Genomic DNA, 20016 nt, shown 5'->3' on the forward strand with positions numbered 1-20016 from the left:
TGCCTCTTCGGTTGGCTGCCATCTGTGCGTGCGCCGCCATCATCAGTGGTGGCATCCTCGGCGGCACCATCAGTGGTGGCATCAGTGTGGTCATCCTCGGCGGCACCATCCGTGGTCTCAGGATCGGTGGGGAAGGCGGCGGCCTCATACAAGTGAGGTTGTTCCTCCATCTCCTGGGACAGCTCCCAGAATGCCTTGCCGCCCGAACCCCCGGCCTCATCGTTGTGGGCCATGTTTCTCTCTAAATAGAAACAAAGTTTGGTCAAAAAGTTGGTTATTGTCAAGGAACAAGATCATGGTCTCATCATTTAGGGTTTGTCGACACCGAGGCATCCTAAAATCTAAGCTTTTATCATTGAGGGTTTTTCGACGCCGAGGCACCCTAAAAGCCTAACCTTTCATCATTTCGGTTTTTATCGACACCGAGGCACCCTAAAAGCCATGCATTAGTCACAAGTACGCCGGGGCACTTGATCCTACTTAATTAACTACTAAGATACCCCGGCCCATGCATTAGTCACAAGTACCCCATATGTCCTTTTTTTAGCAAAGTCATGCTAAAATTCACGGAAAATTTCAGCATGACCTTTGCTGAAAATAGGACATATGGAGTACCCGAATTTGCCGGAACGGAAGTTAATCGACATTCCGGCAAACTCAAGGGCCTCTCGGGGTACCTGCAAAATCATTATCCCAGGTGGACATGGATGCAATGTCACATGTCACATGGATCCCACACCCACAGGAGCTGGTGAAGCTTCATGTGTATTTCACGAAAACCAGCCTGACTAAAGAGCTTTATGTAGAAAACAAATCACTCCACCAGCTCACACAGGATCATCCCTCTAAGCAATTACTCAAAATGGGCACTAGCAGCAAAATGAACATTTTACAATCTGAACTTTTTTTTGTCATCTATGTGCTCATTTAACTTTGATCCAAATAGTATCAAAGTTCTTAGAAACAAGCAGCTCTGCTAACAAAGAACAGTAAAAATGGGGCTTGCCTTAAGATGGGAAGTAAAGTTGCAAAAACTATCACAAAGAACAGTAAAAATGGAACATAGCTCAGCATTTGTATTGATAGGAACAAACATAAAATCAAACCATGGGCATCTACTAGGTAGACCAACATAAAATTTTGACTGGAGTTACATAAGGGGAAATTGATGTGATGAATGGCAGTTTGGGAGCTGAGCTGATCATGTCCATGTATTCTAATTCTACAGTAAGATGGCATTGCTGTTGGTACCAATTTATTTGTTCACAAAGATACATTTTTGGTAATGCATAGACAACATCACCTTTTATTTATCATGGTTGGTTCTGTTCCATAATTATATCAGCCCAGAGTGTCTTATTAGATATCAGACTGAATTGTAATGCACCCATTCTAAAACTTTAAGTGAAAATAACCCTTGGTGTTTGATATGCATAACAATGAAAGATGTTGGTTCACATCTTTGACTGGAGTAACAGAGGCATAAAAGTAGAAATTACAGGTCAGAGGATCATGCTGATTAAGGTTCTGTTTTTATACTGCAAGTTCCAGGTAATTAGAGTATGTGGCACTGTCTTGTGTTGACTAACTCATAAGTGATATTATCATCTTTACTCACCGTTATGTGTATCATGGCTGAAATTCCACCGTTATAATACATGCATGCTTGGCTAATTAGCAAGTAAGTAACTCTTACATTATCAAAGCTTGCCAGTTTCTGAAATCAATTACTGACAGGGAATATCATATACATCATTCAACAAATTTGTTATTTTTAGGGAAAGCCATTCTGTGCACTTTGTTAATAATTCGAGTAACAGTTACATCATTCATTATATCCGTCTGCTTAAAGCGCACGCGCGGGGAATCATCGTCCCAATGCGCAGGCGCAGCAAAGTTTGAATCGCAAGTAAACCAAGCTAAATCACGTGAGCAGAATAAATTTGCTGACTGCCTGCCAAACTATATGGGTGAACTGAGGGTAGTACTGCAGGCTGGCTTCATCAAGGCCCTGCTTGTATTAAGTTATCAAACTATTGGTTAGTGGATTGTAACTATATTTCTGGAATGAAACTCCCTAATTTTTTGCATGACACGTACGGTGATGGCTACAGCCCGTTGAATGAATGACACGAACAAAGCCAAGTTGCACCCAGCCAGAAGTTGGTGTGATTCTCAACACCCTTCTCTATCTCTGTCATTTTCACACAAACAATTACCATGGGGGTGAACCTTATCCTCACGAATGATTATCAACGCGAAAACGGTGTGATTCTCAACACGAATGAATGACACGAACGAAGCCAAGTTACTGACAGGGAATATCATATACATCATTCAACAAATTTGCCAGTTTCTTCATGGCAGAATATCATATACAAGCACGAATTTTGTTCACATTTATATAGCAACAAATATTTATACACTCATATAGCAGCACTAAGTATATTGCACTTAGAAGAAGATTTGCTTTTACATCCCACCCAACTTAACAATCCAAGTCACTGCTACTCATATTCAAAAAACCTAACTCCAATATAACCAGAAAGATTGTAAAACCTAACTCCATTATAACTCCAATATAACCAGAAAGATTGTAACTCCAATATAGCCAGAGTTATAATGCAATATTTCTTTCAGTTTATCAGTGCAAGTATATCATTCCACAAGCTTCAGAGAAGAGCAAGCAGGAGTACACTACTGCACAATTTAACTGAATTTTTTTACTCCAATAATACTGGTACACTTGCTACTGTAATGGAATACCTGATCTTTGATTCAAGTAATAGTGTATGATGAATTTGATTATTCAGACTTAAGTTTCTTCAAGTGATGTCACTAGTTTCAGTTAACTGGAGTACTACAGCAAATGGAGTACCTAATCTGATCCAGTTAAAGTCTCCAAATGGAGTACTACAGCTCCTGCACCTGCTTCTATTATGTTTGTCTTGATAAGGAAGATTATGTTTCCATGTATAGTTCTAAAGGACTACCAGAACACAAAGGCACCTGCTTCCATGTATAGTTCTAATGTGCATTTTATTTTCTACTTGTAGCCTTGTAATCTTAATTTAAATAAATATAACAGGGGGTGTGGGGCTATATATTGACCAGATGATACAGTTTCCAATTCAGCAATTCAGCAAACAAAGAATTCTGCAATTAGAAGTTCTTCATGCGCAAAGTACAGCAGGCACTGCTGAGTAAGTGGGTAGAATCTCAATGAGAACTCTCATGTCTATGTTGCAGAAGAAAGACAAATCAAAACACCAAGGCAAATGCAGTGTTCTCAGGCCGTCTCAGTTGATAAGAATGGAAGCATATATCCAAACTAAATCCATGGCAATCAACTACTCTAGGTATGTACGTACATGGCAGACAAAAACACCTAGCAATAGCAACAAGAGAACATAGTTTCGTCCCTTAGGAAAAAAACACGCCAGAGCATGAGAGATGGAGAGAGCAGAGAGAGAGAGAGGGGGGGATGATACCTTGACGAGCTCCCCTGATGGCGTGGGTAGTAGGGTCGGGGCAGCATCCCGGGAAGAACTAGGCACACGCGGTCCGAGGTGCGTGCAGCCTGCGCGCGAGAGGAACCAGCATCATCAGGGAACCTTGACGGCGGCACAATCGAATCGAACAAAGGGGGAGGGGGAGGAGAAGAGGACCTTGCGAGACCTTCAATGGCGGGGTCGCGGGAGAGAAGAAGCACGCAAGCAGCGGCGTGGTCGATGGGAGCAGCTCGAGCAGAGGTGGCGGCGGATCTGGCCGGCGTCGAGGGCGGCGGGGCGGCGGCGTCGGGAGAGGAGAGGGGAAGGGGATCGAGGGCGAGGGCTCGGGCGAGGGAGAGAGAGGGGATCGAGGGAGAGGGCTCGGGCGAGGGAGAGAGAGGGGATCGAGGGCGAGGGCTCGGGCGAGGGAGAGAGAGGGGATACGAAGTAGGGGGGCACAATACTAATGGCACACCACCCCTCGGTGCGCCATAAGTATATACATTCTAATGGCGCACCCCGACCTGGTGTGCCATTAGTATTTTTTTTTATTTCCGCTCGAGCCAACAGGTTATCTCCCACCTGACCTTATCCACATCAACTCCCCTCTACTAGCTCGACTGGTCAGGTGCCAGTTCTCACACCAGGAGGTCCTGGGTTCGATTCCTAGGCTCCACAAAAATTTTTTATGCATTTAAAATGCTGTTTGATACTTATTTGTGTTGAAATATGTTCAAACTTGTTTAAATCATAACAGTAATTTTTTTATAAGACAGTAATATTTTTTAAAAAAATATCATCAAACAGTAATGCCGGTGGAGCGGGGGAGGGTGCGGGGGGTTGGTGGCGGTGGTTGAGTAGGGGAGGGGTACGGGGGGTCGGCGGCGGCGGTTGAGTAGGGGAATCAAGGGTGCGGGGGGTCGGCGGCGGCGGCCGGTGGACCGGGGGTGCTCGGCAGGGAGGGGGACCGATTCCTAGGCTCCACAAATTTTTTTATGCATTTAAAATGCTGTTTGATACTTATTTGTGTTTAAATATGTTCAAACTTGTTTAAATCATAACAGTAATTTTTTTTATAAGACAGTAATAATTTTTTTAAAAATATCATCAAACAGTAATGCCGGTGGAGCGGGGGAGGGTGCGGAGGGTCGGTGGCGGCGGTTGAGTAGGGGAGGGGTGCGGGGGGTCAGCGGCGGCGGTTGAGTAGGGGAATCGAGGGTGCGGGGGGTCCGGCGGCGGCGGCCGGTGGACCGGGGGGTGCTCGGCGGCGAGGGGGACCGATTCCTAGGCTCCACAAAAAAATTTATGCATTTAAAATGCTGTTTGATACTTATTTGTGTTTAAATATGTTCAAACTTGTTTAAATCATAACAGTAAATTTTTTTATAAGACAGTAATAATTTTTTTAAAAATATCATCAAACAGTAATGCCGGTGGAGCGGGGGAGGGTGCGGGGGGTCGGTGGCGGCGGTTGAGTAGGGGAGGGGTGCGGGGGGTCGGCGGCGGCGGTTGAGTAGGGGAATCGAGGGTGCGGGGGGTCGGCGGCGGCGGCCGGTGGACCGGGGGGTGCTCGGCGGCGAGGGGGACCGGATCTGGCGAGGTGGGATAGCGATCGAGATGGAGGGGGATCGAGATCGAGTGTCCATGAAATTTAAAAATATTCATGATAGTTCAAAAAGTGCCCATGAAATACAATCGAGAAATGAAGGCTACGATTTAAATACAATCGATCTTAGCTAGCTATCTGTTAACAATCTTCTTGCCCTTCTTTTTCGCAAATGGAGTTCTTCTGTGGAACGGATGTCCTTTAGGTAGGGTGGTCCTGCTTCTTCTTGTGGTGTATGCTGCTACTTCATCATCGTCGTCATGTTCGATCCTCGGGTCGCCGTACTTGTCGAAGTCTTGCTCATTGGCTACTCCATCCATTCCGATGATCTTCCTTTTGCCTCTCCTCACGACAACACGACTGGTCTTTGACGGGTCGGTAATGAAGAAGCATTGGTCCACTTGGGAAGCCAGTACCCATGGCTCATTTTTCGCGGTGACGTTTGCGCCCGCGGTCTTGGATTTGGCTTCGGGTATAACCATGGTGGTGAAATACCGGTCTTCTTTTAGGACGCTCTTGGCCCATCTGACACGGAACATCGGGACCTTCTCTCCGGCGTAGCTCAACTCCCAGATCTCCTCGATCCTTCCGTAGTATCTGTCCTTGTCATTACCGGTGTAGGATTCCATCGTTACCCCGGAGTTCTGATAACCATCGCTCTTCATGTCCTTGGCCTCGGTGTAGAATGTGTAGCCGTTGATATCGTACGCCTCATAGGTCATCAGGTTGTGCTCGGCGCCCTGTGACAAGGCGAATATGAGTTGTTCTTCCGCGGAAGAATCCTCATGTAAAGGGTACGACAGAAGCTTCTGCTTGAACCAACACGTGAAACATGAGTTGTGCTCTTTGAGTATATCTCCGTCCGTCCTCTGTTGGCCTCGGTCATTGTACGTCTTCTTAATAAAGGTTTTGTGCTCTACCACCTAAGGATCGACCACGTCTATGTGTTGTAGCGCGACTAGGTTTGCTCTTTCAAAGTCGGCGAGTCGACCCTCGAAGTCGACATGCATTTCGCGGCGACCCTCACGGTGACCCATCCAGCGAGCCTGCCGAGGTGCCTGTTGACGGGCAGACCAACGGGGTTCTCGATGCCTAGATAATCCGTGCAGTAGGAGATGCACTCTTCGGTCAGAAAGCCCCTGGCTATGCTTCCCTCTGGACGTGACATGTTGCGAACATATCCTTTGGTGACACCATTCATCCTTTCGAACGGCATCATGCTATGCAGGAACGTCAGCCCGAGTTGGATGATATCCTCCACTATATGGACCAGCAGATGCACCATAACGTCGAAGAATGCGGGCGGGAAGTACATCTCAAGCTCGCAGAGTATCACGACGATCTCTTCCTGTAGCCTTCTGAGTTGCCTCACGCCAATCGACTTCCGAGAGATGACGTCGAAGAAGTTGCATAGGCCAAATAGCGTTTCACGGACGTGCGCGTCCATGATCCCACAGATTGCAACTGGAAGTATCTGCGTCATCAGCACGTGATAGTCGTGAGACTTCATCCCGCTGAACTTCTGCTTCGCTGGGTCTAGGTATCTACTTATCTTCCCCGCGTAACCGTAAGGAAGTTTTACTCCTAGGAGGCAGGTGAAAAACTGCTCAATCTCCTCCTGGCTTAGAGTGAAGCACGCGGGAGGGTAGTCATTTCCGGTCTTCTTGGCCTTTTTGCCTTTGCGACGACTTTCTGTGTCCTGCTTCGCCTCATCATCATCATCATCATCATCATCATCATATATAGCGTGAAGCTCCTTCCTGATGCCCATTGATTTCAAGTCTGCCCTTGCTTTCGGCCCATCTTTGGTCCTCTCTGGCATGTTGAGCAGGGTACCAAGCAGACTCTCGCACACGTTCTTCATGATATGCATGACATCAAGGCTGTGAGGCACACGGTGGATCTTCCAATACGGCAAGTCCCAGAAAACAGACCTCGTTTTCCATACCTTCAGCAGCGGCTCTGGCGCCTTTTGCTTCTTTCCCGGCAGTGGGCAGTCTTTCCAAATTTTCAACAGCTTGTCTATTTCCTCGCCGCTCCTCGTACACGGGCATTTTCGGGGTTCGGTTTCACCATCGAACAGATCCTTGCGTTTCCTCCACGGGTCATCGTCGCGAAGCCACCTTCGATGTCCCATGAACACGGTTTTCGAAGACCCGGGATCTCTATCTAGTTGGCGATACGTTGTGTCATCCATGCACCTTACGCATCCAGAAAATCCGTGGACTACCTGCCCCGCAAGATATCCGTAACCGAGATAGTCGTGCACCGTCGTGAGCAGTGCGGCTCTCATAGGGAAATATTCTTTCTCTGCGGCGTCCCACGTATTGGCTGGCGTTTTCCACAGCGTGTCAATCTCCTCTTTCAGCAGCCCTAGATACAGATTGATGTCGTTCCCTGGTTGTTTCGGCCCTTCAATTAGCATACTCATGTGAATGTACTTCCTCTTCATGCACAACCAGGGGGAAGGTTGTACATCCACACGAACACAGGCCAGGTGCTATGTGTGCTTCTCTGGCTGCCAAACGGATTGACTCCATCGGTGCTCGCGCCCAGCACGATGTTCCTTGGATCGTTCCCAAATTCTGGGTATTCGAAGTTCAACGCTTGCCACTGGCTCGCATCCTTAGGGTGACTCAGCATCTTGTCTTTTTTATCTATCTCCGGATCATTTGCGTCATCTTCTCGCTTCTTCTCCTCCCTATCCGCGTGCCAACGCAGGAGCTTTGCTACCTTAGGGTCCGCGAAATACCGCTGCAGACGAGGAGTGATTGGAAAGTACCACACCACTTTTCGAGGAGCTTTCTTCCTCTTCTTGTATCGAGTGACACCGCACACCGGACATATGGTAGACTCCGCGTGCTTGTCCCGATAAATGATGCAATTGTTCATGCACACATGGTATTTCACATGTGGTAAATCCAGAGGACACACGATTTTCTTCGCCTCCTCCAAACTGGTCAGGCACTTGTTCCCCTTGGGAAGACGTTCGTGCCAGAATGACATGTTCTCGTCGAAGCATGCGTCGGTCATTTTGTGTTTCACCTTCATCTCCAGAGCCATGAGCGTTACTTTCAGGCGGGTATCCTCGGGCCTGCATCCTTCATACAATGGAGTAACCGCGTCTAACTCAAGTTGATCCATCTTGGCTTTCTCTCGGGCGGCAGCTCTTGCGTTATCCGTCTGCTTGAGAAGCAGCTCTTGAATATGAGGGTCCTGCACCCAGCCCATCGATGGTCCAGCGTCGTCTGCTCCGCCAGCATCATCATCATGTCCTGCATCTTCTACATGATGACTGTGTACAGCATCACCGTCGTGATCATCTCCTGGGGATTCTTCGTCTTCTCGCCCCCCCCCCCGAGCCGCGGTGGTTGTCTTGCTGCCCTTCCTCATTTCTTGCCCGCCCCCATGGACGACTTCGTAGTCATCTTCATCACCTTGCCACCGATAGCCATCCATGAAACCACGCAAGAGCAGGTGGTCCCGCACCTGCCCGGAATCCGGGTCCACAATAAGGCTATTCAGCTTGCATCTTCGACACGGACATCTTATCTCTGTCTCGTTCTTTTGAAGCATCTCGGCCTTCGCGGACCTCAAAAACCTATTCACGATGCCTTCGGTCATCGTGCGGACCATGGTCGCCTGCGGGGTAGAGCAAAATGATATTTTAGAACCAAGAAAAAATTTGGCATGACTTTCCCTAAAAATAGGACCAAAAAGAATGCTTAATGCCAAAATTCTCGCCGAAATGGAAATGAATCAACATTCCGGCAAAATATTGGCAACTATCGCATTTCAAATACCGGTACACCTCCAAACACAAACACATATGCAACACCACAAACATATGCAACACCACGAACATACATAGATCTAGCTAGGCCATAAAAAGTGCATGTGCACATTGTTGTAGGGAGAACAACATAAATATAGCTTCCCCCCTTACTTACCTAGCAAAACAAGGTAACTTAACCACTTAATTTGAATGAATCTATGGTGGAAATGAGGTGAAAAAGAGGAGGCACCCGAGACAAGGAGGAGGCGGTGGAGAGAATGAAGTGGGGAGAAAGTGAGTGTGGGAGGAGAGGTTGTCCAAAATATCTTGTTGCTGCCCACTTACTAATGGCGCACCAGCAACAAATGCGCCATTAGTAATCCAGGTTACTAATGGCGCACCACCTGGTGGTGCGCCATTAGTACTTTTGCAAAAAAAGGAATAAAAACAATAATAAAAAAATTAACATTAGTGGCGCACCTTCTGGCTGGTGCGCCATTACTAGTTACAACTAGTAATGGCGCACCACCAGTGGATGCGCCATTAGTATATTTGGATAGGCGCACTAGTTCAAAAAAAAATTGGTACTAATGGCGCACCGTGGGCAGGTGCACCATTAGTAGTTTCAACACTAATGGCGCATCAGGAGGTGGTGCGCCATTAGTATATACTAATGGCGCACCACATGTCTGGTGCGACATTAGTGTCATTTCCATCTATAGCCCTTTTCCTAGTAGTAGCAGGTGTTTTAGGGATTGGCCATTCAGCAACTGCAGAAATCATGGTAGGATCTGTCTAAACTCCCTCCCCGGAAATGATAGGACCAAGATAGTCCACTTGAGGGACTGCAAAGACACACTTGCTGAGTTTTACTACCAATTCATGTTCTTTAAGGAGCTAGAGGACAATTTTCAAGTGTTCAACATGTTCCTCTGGTGTTCTGCTGAAAATGAGTATGTCATCAAAGGAAACCAAGATGAACTTTCTCAAGTATGGACAAATATACTATTCATGAGTGCTTGAAATGTGCCAGGAGCATTACTCAGTCCAAATGGCATGACCAGGAATTCATAGTGCCCAAAATATGTTTTGAAAGTAGTTTTAGGTATGTCTTGTTCATCCATTCTAACTTGATGATACCATGATCTCAAATCCAATTTCGAAAAGATCCTTCTCCACATAGCTCATCCAAGAGGCCCTCTATGACAGGAATTGGAAATTTGTTTTAAACATTGGATGCTGATGTCTACTACGCAACTTTATTCTTGTAGACACGTGTTGGGCCTCCAAGCGCACAGTTTTGTAGGATAGTAGCAATATTTCCTCAAGTGGATGACATAAGGTTTATCAATCCGTGAGAGGTTGCTACCTCTTGAGCACTGCATTGGTTTCCCTCGAAGAGGAAAGGGTGATGCAGCAAAGTAGCATAAGTATTTCCCTCAGTTTTTGAGAAACAAGGTATCAACCTAGTAGGAGGCTCCACGCAAGTCCCTCGTACCTACACAAACAAACAAGAACCTCACAACCAATGCGATAAAGGGGTTGTCAATCCCTTCACGGCCACTTGCGAAAGTGAGATCTGATACAGATAATAAGATAAGATAAATATTTTTGGTATTTTCATGATATACTCCCTCCATTCCTAAATATTTGTCTTTTTCAGATTTAGAATGGACTATCGCATACGGATGTATATAGACATATTTTAGAGTGCAGGTTCACTCATTTTGCTTCGTATGTATTCACTTGTTCAAATCTCTAAAAAGACAAATGTTTAGGAATAGAGGGGAGTAGATTGGAAAGTAAAGATTGCAAAATAAGATAGATCAGAAACTTATATGATGTAAAATAGACCCGGGGGCCATAGGTTTCACTAGTGGATTCTCTCAAGATAGCATAAGTATTACGGTGGGTGAACAAATTACTGTCGAGCAATTGATAGAAAAGTGCATAGTATCTACTACTATTACTCCACACATCGATCGCTATCCAACATGCATCTAGAGTATTAAGTTCATAAGAACAGAGTAACGCATTAAGCAAGATGACATGATGTAGAGGGATAAACTCAAGCAATATGATATAAACCCCATCTTTTTATCGTCGATGGCAACAATACAATACGTGCCTTGCTACCCCTGCTGTCACTGGGAAAGGACACCGCAAGATTGAACCCAAAGCTAAGCACTTCTCCCATTGCAAGAAAGATCAATCTAGTAGGCCAAACCAAACTGATAATTCGAAGAGACTTGCAAAGATAACCAATCATACATGAAAGAATTCAGAGGAGATTCAAATATTTCTCATAGATAAACTTAATCATAAACCCACAATTCATCCGATCTCGACAAACACACCGCAAAAAGAGTTACATCGAATAGATCTCCAAGAAGATCGAGGAGACCATTGTATTGAGATTCAAAGAGAGAGAAGAAGCCATCTAGCTAATAACTATGGACCCGAAGGTCTGTTGTAAACCACTCACAACTCATCGGAGAGGCTATGGTGTTGATGTAGAAGTCCTCCGTGATCGATTCCCCCTCCGACGAAGCGCCGGAAAAGGCCCCAAGATGGGATCTCACGGGTACAGAAGGTTGTGGCGCTGGAAATAGGGTTTCGTGGTGCTCCTAGATGTTTTTGGGGTACGTAGATATATATAGGCGAAGGAAGTCGGTCAGGGGAGCCACGAGGGGCCCACGAGGGTGGGGGGCGCGCCCACCCCCCTAGGGTGCGCCTTGCACTCTCGTGGACGCCTCAGCTGCTTCTTGACGTCCACTCCAAGTCTCCTGGATTGCGTTTGTTCCAAAAAGATCACTCACGAAGGTTTCATTCCGTTTGGACTCCGTTTGATATTCATTTTCTTCGAAACACTGAAATAGGCAAAAAAAACAGCATTTCGGGTTGGGCCTCCGGTTAGTAGGTTAGTCCCAAAAATGATATAAAAGTGTAAAGTAAAGCCCATAAACATCCAAAAGAGGTAATCTAATAGCATGGAATAATCAAAAATTATAGATATGTTGGAGACGTATCAAGCATCCCCAAGCTTAATTCCTGCTCGTCCTCGAGTAGGTAAATGATAAAAATAGAATTTTTGATGTGGAGTGTTACCTAGCATATTTCTCAATGTAATTTTCTTTATTGTGGCACGATTGTTTGGATCCAAATGATTCAAGATAAAAGTTCATATTAACATAAAAATAGTAATACTTGAAGCATACTAACAAGTAATCATGTCTTATCAAAATAGCATAGCCAAAGGAAGCTTATCCCTACAAAATCATAAAGTTATGGTTCATTTTCATCACACAAAATACTCCCATCATGCACAATCCCGGTTTCAGCCAAGCAATTGGTTCATACTTTTTTAACGCGCTTCAGCTTTTTCAACTCTCACGCAATACATGAGCGCAAGCCATGGATATAACACTATATGTGGAATAGGATGGTGGTTGTGAAGAAGACAAAAAGGGAGAAGATAGTCTCACATCAACTAGGCGTATCAATGGGCTATGGAGATTCCCATTAATAGATATCAATGTGAGTGAGTAGGGATTGCCATGCAACGGATGCAATAGAGCTATAAATGTATGAAAGCTCAACAAAAGAAACTAAGTGGGTGTGCATCCAACTTGCTTGCTCACAAAGACCTAGGGCATTTTGAGGAAGCCCATCATTGGAATATACAAGCCAAGTTCTATAATGAAAAATTCCCACTAGTATATGAAAGTGACAACATAGGAGACTCTCTATCATGAAGATCATGGTGCTACTTTGAAGCACAAGTGTGTAAAAAGGATAGTAACATTGTCCATTCTCTCTTTACTCTCATTTTTTGGTGAGCTTCTTTGGCCTCTTTTTTTATTTGGGCTTCTTTGGCCTCTTTTATTTTTATAAAGTCCAAAGTCTCATCCCGACTTGTGGGGGAATCATAGTCTCCATCATCCTTTCCTCACTAGGGACAATGCTCTAATAATGAAGATCATCACACTTTTATTGATTTACAATTCAAGAATTACAACTCAGTACTTAGAACAAAATATGACTCTCTGTGAATGCCTCCGGTGGTGTACCGGGATATGCAATGAATCAAGAGTGACATGTATGAAAGAATTATGAAGGTGGCCTTGCCACAAATACGATGTCAACTACATGATCATGCAAAAGCAACATGACAATGATGGAGCGTGTCATAATAAACGGAACGGTGGAAAGTTGCATGGCAATATATCTCGGAATGACTATGGAAATGCCATAATAGGTAGGTATGGTGGCTGTTTTGAGGAAGGTAAATCGTGGGTATATGATACCGGCAAAAGTTGCGCGGCATAAGAGAGGCTAGCAATGGTGGAAGGGTGAGAGTGTGTATAATCCATGGACTCACATTAGTCATAAAGAACTCATATACTTATTGCAAAAGTTTATTAGCCCTCGAAGTAAAGTACTACTACGCATGCTCCTAGGGCAAGGGTTGGTAGGATTTAACCATCGCGCGATCCCGACCTCCACACATAAGGAAGGCAATCAAAAGAGCACCCCATGCAACAAATTTGTTACACAACTTTTACCATACGTGCATGCTACGGGACTTGCCAACTTTAACACAAGTATTTCTTAATTTCATAATTACCCAACTAGCATGACTCTAACATTACCACCTTTATATCTCAAAACAATTATCAAGCATCAAATTGATCATAGTGTTCAATGCACTTTCTATGATAGTTTTTATTATACCCAACTTGGATGCCCATCATTCTAGGACCAATTTTATAACCATGGAAAATACCATGTTGTTCTAAAAGACTCTCAAAATAATATAAGTGAATCATGAGAGATCAATAATTTCTACAAAATAAAACCACCGTCATGCTCTAAAAAGATATAAGTGAAACACTAGAGCAAAATTTATCTAGCTCAAAAGATATAACTGAAGCACATATAGTATTCTAATAAATTTCGAATCATGTTGTGTCTCTCCCAAAAGGTGTGTACAGCAAGGATGATTGTGGTAAACTAAAAGGCAAAGACTCATATCATACAAGACGCTCCAAGAAAAACACATATCATGTGGTGAATAAAAATATAGCTCCAAGTAAAGTTACCGATAGACGAAGATGAAAGAGGGGATGCCTTCCGGGGCATCCCCAAGCTTAGGCTTTTGGTTGTCCTTGAATTATCTTGGGGTGCCATGGTCATCCCCAAGCTTAGGATCTTGCCACTCCTTATTCCATAATCCATCAAATCTTTACCCAAAACTTGAAAACTTCACAACACAAAACTCAACAGGAAATCTCACGAGCTCCGTTAGTGCAAGAAAGAAAAACCACCACTTAAGGTACTGTAATGAACTCAGTTTTTATTTATATTGGTGTTAAACCTACTGTATTACAACTTATCTATGGTTCACCCCCCGATACTAGCCATAGATTCATCAAAATAAGCAAACAACACACAAAAAAACAGAATCTGTCAAAAACAAAACAATCTGTAGCAATCTGTAACTTTCGAATACTTATGGAACTCTAGAAATCCTACCAAAATAGGAAGTCCTAGGAAATTTGTCTATAGATCTACTGAAAAAATAATCAACTCAAAAGCACATTTCTGTGATTTATTAAAATTATTCTCATGCGTGCATAAGTTTCTGTTTTTCAGCAAGATCAAATTAACTTTCACCATAGGTTATCCTATAGGTTCTACTTGGCACAAACACTAACTAAAACATAAAACCACATGTAAACAGAGGCTATATGAATTATTTATTGAATAACATCAAGGAAAAATATTGGGTTGTCTCCCAACAAGCGCTTTTCTTTAAAGCCTTTTTAGCTAGGCATTGAGATTTCAATGATGCTCACATGAAAGACAAGAATTGAAGCATAAAGAGGGCATCATAAAACATGTGACAAACACACTTAAGTCTAACATACTTCCTATGCATAGGTTTTTTATAAGCGAACAAATTTGCAAGGATAGCAAAAACTAGCATATGCAAAGAAGAAGAAAGAGATGATAGCAATCTCAACATGACGAGAGGTAATTTAGTAAGATAAAAATTTCTACGACCATATTTTCCTCTCTCATAATAATTACAAGTAGGATCATAGGCAAATTCAACAAAATAGCTATCGCATAACATATTCTCAACATGATCCACATGCATGTGAAGTCGACACTCTTTCAAAATAGTGGGATTATCATTAACTAAAGTCATGACCTCTCCAAACCCACTTTTATCAAAAACTTCATAAGATTGAACATTATCCAAATATGTGGGATCTAAAGTTGACACTCTTACAAACCCACTTTCAGTATTATTGCAAACATTATTATCGATCTCATATTCATCATGGGGCTTAAATAAATTTCAAGATTATAAGAAGAATCACCCCAATCATGATTATTGCAACAAATAGTGGTCATAGCAAAACTAGCATCCCCAAGCTTGGGGTTTTGCATATCATTAACACAATTTACATTAATAGAATTTATAATAAAATCATTGCAATCATGCTTTTTATTCAAGGAGCTATCATGAATCTCTTCATAAATTTCTTCATCACAATTTCCAGATTCACGAATTTCAAGCAAAACCTCATAAAGATAATCTAGTGCACTCAAATCACTAGAATTTGGTTCATCATAATTGGATCTCTTAAAAAGATTGGCAAGCGGATGAGAATCCATAGATCTTAGGTTCTCTATTTAGCCAAGTAAGACATCAAAGCAAATGAAAAGACGAATAGAAGAAGAGCGAATAAAACGGCAAGGGTGAAGTGGGGGAGAGGAAAACGAGAGGCAAATGGCAAATAATATAATGCGAGGGAGATGAGTTTGTGATGGGTACTTGGTATGTCTTGACTTGTGCGAAGACCTCCCCGACAACGACGCCAGAAATCCTTCTTGCTACCTCTTGAGCACTGCGTTGGTTTTCCCTTGAAGAGGGAAGGGTGATGCAGCAAAGTAGCGTAAGTATTTCCCTTAGTTTTTGAGAACCAAGGTATTAATCCAGTAGGAGGCTCCACACAAGTCCCTCGTACCTACACAAACAAACAAGAACCTCGCAACCAACGCGATAAAGGGGTGTCAATCCCTTCACGGCCACTTGCGAAAGTGAGATCTGATAGAGATAATAAGATAAGATAATTTTTTTGGGCATTTTTATGATATAAATTGGAAAGTAAAGATTGCAAAATAAGATAGATCGGAAACTTATATGATGGAAAATAGACCCGGAGGCCATAGGTTTCACTAGTGGCTTCTCTCAAGATAGAATAAGTATTACGGTGGGTGAACAAATTACTGTCGAGCAATTGATAGAAAAGTGCATAGTTATGAGAATATCTAGGCATGATCATGTATATAGGCATCACATCCACAACAAGTAGATCGAAACGATTTTGCATCTACTACTATTACTCCACACATCGACCGCTATCCAGCATGCATCTAGAGTATTAAGTTCATAAGAACAGAGTAACGCATTAAGCAAGATGACATGATGTAGAGGGATAAACTCAAGCAATATGATATAAACCCCATCTTTTTATCCTCGATGGCAACAATACAATACGTGCCTTGCTGCCCCTGCTGTCACTGGGAAAGGACACCGCAAGATTGAACCCAAAGCTAAGCACTTCTCCCATTGCAAGAAAGATCAATCTAGTAGGCCAAACCAAACTGATAATTCGAAGAGACTTGCAAAGATAACCTATCATACATAAAAGAATTCAGAGGAGATTCAAATATTTCTCATAGATAAACTTGAGCATAAACCCACAATTCATCGGATCTCGACAAACACACCGCAAAAAGAGTTACATCAAATAGATCTCCAAGAAGATCAAGGAGAACATTGTATTGAGATTCAAAGAGAGAGAAGAAGCCATCTAGCTAATAACTATGGACCCGAAGGTCTGTAGTAAACTACTCAAAACTCATCGGAGAGGCTATGGTGTTGATGTAGAAGCCCTCCGTGATCGATTCCCCCTCCGGTGGAGCGCCGGAAAAGGCCCCAAGATGGGATCTCACGGGTAGAGAAGGTTGCTGCGGTGGAAATAGGGTTTCGTGGTGCTCCTGGATGTTTTCAGGGTACATATATATATATATATATATATATATATATATATATATATATATATATATATATATATATATATATAGGCGAAGGAAGTCGGTCAGGGGAGCCACGAGGGGCCCACGAGGGTGGGGGCACGCCCACCCCCCTAGGGCGTGCCTTGCACCTTCGTGGCCGCCTCGGCTGCTTCTTAACGTCCACTCCAAGTCTCTTGGATTGCGTTTGTTCCAAAAAGATCGCTCCCGGAGGTTTCATTTCGTTTGGACTCCGTTTGATATTCCTTTTCTTCGAAACACTGAAATAGGCAACAAAACTAGCAATTCGGGCTGGGCCTCCGGTTAGTAGGTTAGTCCCAAAAATGATATAAAAGTGTAAAGTAAAGCCCATAAACATCCAAAACAAGTAATATAATAGCATGGAACAATCAAAAATTATAGATACATTGGAGACGTATAAGAGGTGTAGGATGAAGATGGTCTCTCTCAAACGACCCTACAACCAAATACAAGAAATCTCTTGTGTCCCCAACACACCCAATACAATGGAAAATTGTATAGGTGCACTAGTTCGGTGAAGAGATGGTGATAAAAGTGTAATATGGATGGTAGAAATATATTTTTATAATCTGAATAAATAAAAATAGCAAGATAGCAAATAGTAAACGGGCACAAAAGCGGTATTGCAATGCTTAAAAATGAGGCCTAGGGTCCGTACTTTCGCTAGTGCAACCTCTCAACAATGCTAACATAGTTGGATCATATGATTATCCCTCAAAGTGCAATAAAAAATCACTCCCGAATTCCTATTAGCAGAGAACAAAAGATAGGAATTGTTTATAGGTCACGAAACCACCTCAAAGCTATTTTTTTGCGTTTGATCCATTCAAGAGTTTGTACTGAAATAACACAAAGCTATTTTTTTGTTCGATTTATCCTAGAGTTCGTACTAGAATAACACCAAAGCAAATTCATATTCATAATACTCAATCCACACAAAGAACTATAAAGAGACCCCAAAGTTTCCGTCGGAGAAAAACGTGCATCAACCCATATGCATAGATTACCCAAATATCACCGCGGGAATCCGCGAGTTGACTGCCATAACACATATCAACTGAATCAATAAGATACCTCATTGTCACCTCAAGTATTCATATTGCAAGACATATATCATGTGTTCTCATCTCTGAATATTCAATCCGACAAGACAAAACGTTGAAGGGTAAAGATTCAATTCATCATAACAAGAGTATAGAGGGGAGAAACATCATATGATCCGACTATATTAACAAAGCCCATGATATAGATCACGAGAGAGAGCGAGAAAGAGAGATCAAACACATAGCTACTGGTACAAACCCTCAGCCCCGAGGGTGGACTACTCCCTCCTCATCGTGGTGGCCACCGGGATGATGAAGATGGCCACCGGAGATGATTCGCCCCTCCGGCAGGGTGCCATAACAGGGTCTAGATTGGTTCTCACGGATACAGAGACCTTGCGGCGGCGGAACTTCTGATCTAGGTTAACCCCGAAGGGTTTCGGAATATTTGGGAATTTATAGTGCAAAGAGGGGGTGCGGGAGGCCACCGAGGTGAGCACAACCCACCTGGGCGTGCCAGGGGGCCCTGGTGTGCCCTGGTGGGTTGTGCCCCCAGGTGTAGCTCAGGCCCATTGGGTTCCTTCTGGTCCAGGGAAAATCTCCAAAAAGTTACGTGGTGTTTGGACTCAGTTTGATATTGATTTCCTGCGATGTAAAAAACAAGCAAAATAGCAACTGGCACTGGGCACTGGGTCAATAGATTAGTCCCAAAAAATGATATAAAGTTACTATAAAATGATTGTAAAACACCCAAGAATGATAAAATAATAACATGAATACTTCATAAATTATAGATACGTTGGAGACATATCAGATGCATTCAGCTTTCTGTAGTCAATGCACAATCTTCAAGTTCCATCTTTCTTCATAACCAGAATGGCTGGAGAAGAGTAGGGGCTTTGACTTTCCCTAATGATTTTGGATTGCAGCAATTGGTCAATTTGCCTTTCCAATTCATTTTTTTGCATGCGGGGCACTTTGTAAGGTTTATAGTTTGGAGGAGCAGAGTTTGGTTTGAGGGGAATTTTATGATCACATTCTCTTTTGGGAGGAAGACCAGCAGGTTCTTGAAAAACTTCAGGAAACTCTTGCAGCAGTGTTTCATTGACTGGTTCTACTAGTTTTGTTGGTTTGCATCTCAGTGGGGTATCTTCTGCCAACTGCAACACAAATCCAGGGCCTCCACTTAACAGCAATCTGTTCAGCTCCACGCAATCTATTTCTGCAGCATTAGTGATTGGTTCACAGGCAGGAATTGTCACTGTTGTTGTCTTGTTATGCTTGATAATCAATTCTCTGGGATCATAGGAGAAAGCACGGGGCTATGTTGGGCCATCCAATCGCATCCAAGTACAATGTCATGGCCAGGCAAATCCAAAATTCTGAACTGTTGAGTAAATTGTGTTTCTCCTACCATGAAAGTTGTAGCTGGAATATATGATCCAGATCAGAGTTTTCCTCCTCCTGCTACTGACACAGCTCTTGATTTGTCTTTGGCAATGGTGCATGTTGTTTGGAGAGCAAACTGTAAACTCATGAAAGTAGAGTTACTCCCAGAGTCAACAAGGGCAATAGCTGTTTTCCTCCTATGTTAACTGAGATAGAAAGTGTATTGACACTGTCTACTTGCATTTCTTGAAGTGATATTTTCATGCATTACTCTTCAGTTGCTCCTTTCTTTGGGGGCCATTTTCCTCTAATATTTCCTATTCTGGAGGTGGTTCTTCCATTTCTTCTCCTGCTAACAGATTAATTGCAGGAGCTTGCTTACATTTGTGCCCATGGAACCAATTTTCCCCACATCTCCAACATTTACCTGGTTCTCTAGCTCTTTGTGTTATAGCAGGTGCCTTGAATTCATTAGATTTCTCTAGCCCCATTGTTGTATTTTTGGAAAATACTGAAGTTGGTTTGGATGAAGTGGAGAATTACTGAAATTGTTTCTTTGCAGGTGCTCCTTGTTCCAGA

The sequence above is a fragment of the Triticum aestivum genome, chromosome 3B (assembly GCF_018294505.1).
Source record: "Triticum aestivum cultivar Chinese Spring chromosome 3B, IWGSC CS RefSeq v2.1, whole genome shotgun sequence".
Taxonomy (NCBI): domain Eukaryota; kingdom Viridiplantae; phylum Streptophyta; class Magnoliopsida; order Poales; family Poaceae; genus Triticum; species Triticum aestivum.